This window comes from Lipotes vexillifer, unplaced genomic scaffold, assembly GCF_000442215.2.
Source record: "Lipotes vexillifer unplaced genomic scaffold, Lipotes_vexillifer_v1.1 scaffold570, whole genome shotgun sequence".
In the NCBI taxonomy this organism is placed as follows: Eukaryota; Metazoa; Chordata; class Mammalia; order Artiodactyla; family Lipotidae; genus Lipotes; species Lipotes vexillifer.
This window is the reverse complement of record NW_006777801.1, coordinates 2,626,361-2,630,338: the sequence shown is the minus strand read 5'-3', so window position 1 is coordinate 2,630,338 and position 3,978 is coordinate 2,626,361.

Below are 3,978 nucleotides of genomic sequence, written 5' to 3'. Positions count from 1 at the left end.
GGAGGGGGAGGGGAGGGGAGGGGAGGGGAGAGGAAGGTTGTCAGGACCACAGGCTGTGTTTGACAGTAAAGTTGGACAACTTTTCTTGACTCTAGTTTTTGGAGGGGAAGAGAGATGATTGAAATGAGTCTGTTCCTCGTGCTCTCCAATGCCTTCCCCCTGATGCCTTCTCTCCCTCCAGCTCTCTTAGGAGGGGTTGCCAGGGACTTGTAGGATGTCTTCTGCAGAAGGTCTCCATTCAAGACCCTTAGAGCTCAGCCCAGGGCTCCTCACTTCAGAAAAGATGGGGCCTTAGAGAGGGGAAGATCCTTTGCTCAGGAATACCAAAGGCAGAACCAGACCAGAACCCAGCTCCCCCCACCCCTCCCAGCCCACCCTGCACTCCCAGGGGCACTTAGCACTGGTCCGTCCTGCACTGAGGAGAGCCCCAGATGTGTGCCAGAGTTGTGTGGAAGGAAAATGGGGATTGCTCTCATTGTTCTCTTTGTGGAGTCCTATCCCCACTCCCCACTCCCGTGAAGATGGTCATTCCTGAATGAAGCTCAGCTTCATCCACAACTCTTTGCCACTGACTACGGGGACAGAATGGGCTCTGGGAGAGATTTCAGGGGTATCCCCAGCATGCCTCCTTTGATTCATAATTCATGATACCACTACTGAGGACTGGCTGTGTGCCTTACCCTCAGTGAATCCTTCCGTGTTAGATGCTCTTACAAGGGCCATTATTCAGCTGAGGAAACTTAGGCACAGAGAGTGAAATGACTTATCCAAGATGACACAGCCACTATGTGCTGAATCCAGAAATCAAAGCGCCACCTTCCACATCTCAGAGCCCACTATACGATGCTTCCCCATGTTTCCTGAGGAAGAAGACTCTTAAATTAGTAATCCCCACCTTCAAATTCACTTTGTAGAAAGTGTGGGCTTTGGAAAGCAGAAGAAAGAAGAAAACAAATCTACCCCACACCTTTTCTGGGGTGAAGTGGATTGAGCCAGGAGGATAGAGCTGCTAGTACCCTGACTGATTTTAACTTGTGTTTCACTTGCCTCTCTAGAGACCTGTGAGTAAATACAATCTTGAGGTTTGATGAAGAATAATGGGGGTGGGGGAAGGAGGGGGAAGGGACTGTTCCCTGGGCAATGTTTTGATGTTGAGATTCGGTTGCCACAGTGGGCTGTTTTTAGCTGCCTAGTTCCATCCCCTCCCCTTTTAACTCTTTTTCCTTCCTTTTGCACATGCCCCAACATGAAGTTTCCAATTCTTATCTCACTCAGCAAAACATACTGGGGCTGGTCTGAATGTAGATTCCCCAGGCAGTTCTCCGGCGTAAAACCTCAGCAATATTCAAGTCTCTGCTTAACCCTCTTTCACTGAGGATTAACCCCTGAAATAACCCTACCCAGGGCTTGCTTCTCAGGGAGGGGAGAGGCATTCTTTTCCTTTGTGTAGAGAAGCAGTTTGGTCTGGGAAGCTTTTCTTGCCCCTCCTCTAGACGATACCGAGTGTGCAGGCTGGACAACGGTGGGTCCAAAGTCAGGGTAAAATGAGGACGCACGGAACTCATACTGATCACGCCTCGGGGGCACACACCTTGGGGCTCCCTTCCCCTGCTCTTTCCCAGTCTCTCTTCGATTAGGCAGATTTCACGGCTCTCCTGGGGGCTGGAGGCAGGGAGGCAGGCAGCGGCCGGTTTTGTTTTCCTTGGATAGGAGTCTCATTCACAAGTGGGTGGACTGACTTCTCTGTCAAGATTCTTATCGCTTTTGGAGTTTCAGTGGGAGAGCGAGGCTCAGACTTCTGCGAACAGCTGACAGCATTTCTATCCAGGTGTGACTTGGGGATTCAAAACCGAGAATTATTAGAATGAAGCAGATTTAATAAGAGGAACGGGAGGTACCACCGTAATACCAGCGGTTGTGAACTTCTCTGTCTCAATTACCCTTCTCGTGCATTGTTTTGTGGAGGCTGGTCTAGCTGTTTGTTTACCTACACCCGAAGCCGAATTTCCCCTTAACAACAGGACCAAAACCTCCACAAATCTGGCTTGGGTGTATTAATGGAATCCTAGTTTAAAGTGTAAACTGGTTAAAGATTCCTGTTGGCATTTCACAAAGGAAAAACAGCGGGCGGGGGGGGCGGGGGTAGCTTTCAAGTGTTCTCCCCCATTTCCTTGTTTCGCTTTATAATGGTGCAATTTATTCGAGGGCAGCGGACAAGTAGATAGGAAAGATACGTAGATAACCTCAAATAACTTTCATGTAAATTTACAAACGCCTTTCCTTTTGCTCTCGCGGTGTTCTAGGGGTTGTGCCGACACGCCCCGGGGTCTACCTGCCAGCCCGGGGTTTACCTGCAGGTGCGTGGTTAGGAGGGCGGAGTGTAGGAGCGTGGGGTGAGGCCAGGAGGCCCGTTACCAGGGGGAAAAGTAAAGCAAAAGCAACGGCCCCACTCTGGCCGTGTGACTTCGCTGGAAACCCGGTGAGGTCCCGGGCAACATCCCGGGATCCTGCCTGGAACCTCTGGGCTCCCGGACAGGCCGGGGGCGGGGGGACTTCCAAGGCGGCTCTCCGCGTTGTCCTGGGCCCCGAAGCTTGGGGGGTGTCCCGGTGAGGCTCGGATTCGGGGGAGAGGAACCTGGATGCGGGGGACTCAGTTTTACCTGTAACCCTGAGTGTATCTAGGCCAGGCTGCTGGGCAATCGGAGAGGCTGGGGAGAGGGACAGATTCCCCGAGGGTGCGGGACTGTGTGTGTGTGTGTAAGGCAGAGAGAGACAGAGACACAGAGACAGACAGCCCCCCTCCTTCACGACTGTTAACACCCGAGGGCTGCAGGTGGGGCGGGGCTGTGGGAGAGATTTGGGCTCTGAGAGCCTTCTAGTTCCTACCCCAAATTACCAAACTATGGCCTTGGGCCGTCTCCCTCCCTAAAGGCAGCTGGAAGCAGGTGCCCCTACACCCCACGGGCGCGCACGGGTCTCCCTCCCGGGCGGTAACGAAACATGGCTGGCCACACAAGCGTTCATCTATATTAGTCCGTGAGCAGTTGACAAGGTCTCTGGTTCTGCCGCTCTCGAAGCCTAGACAGCTGAGGTCGGGGAATCGGAACTGGGAAATCGATTTTAAGGTTCAAATCCAGTTCCGCTGAAAGCTCGGCTCGAATCTGGGCCACAAGACCCCGCCCTTCCCGCCACCGGCTTTAGGGCGAAAAGGATTTCTGCTGCGGGGCCTTATTTCCGCTGCAGTTAGTGCGTCCTCAGTCCAGTCTGTCCGGTCCCAGACCAATCCTCTCTGGGCGCAGAAAAACACAGGAAAGCCGAAGATGGGTTTTCCCTCAACATTGCCAGAGAGCGAGGCGACCCCCGCCCCGCCCCGCCCTGCCCGCGGACACTAAAGCACCTTCTCTTTACTCCTCTCCCTGGCCTCTAGGCTTCAGCCTTATTCTTACCCCTCTCTGAGTTGCCTCTGATTTTTCCAGGTCGCTAATCTTTTCACGGGCTTGTTCGTTTCGCTGTCAATTTCAAACGCTTTGGGGTTGTTAAAAAAATCCTAACCCCATAGGGTCCTACCACTAGGCCTGGCCTCAGAGTCGGGTTCCCAACCTGCCGGGAGACGGTTCCGCGTGTGCGCCCCTGTGGGGTGTGCCGGGGCTGCGGGCGTGGGCGCACAGAGCCCGCGGACCTCTCCGCGCTTGGGTTAAATCACAGACTTCTCACGGTCCCCGCCACACAGGTCACACCCGGCGGGTAACGGTATGGGTTCGCCGTAGGGATGCCTTTGAGCACTTCTCCCACACTGGGGAATAATCCTTCTGTTCCTATCCCGTCCCCTACTTGAGAAGGAGGCTTTTGACTGCGAAGGGAGTATTTTCACGAAGCGCCAGAAAATGACCACGCATTTTAGAGAAAGGTCGCTGCTCGCTTCCAGCCTCACCTAGTCTGGGCAGAGGCCAGGACCCGCCTCTCCAAACTCCCCCCCCC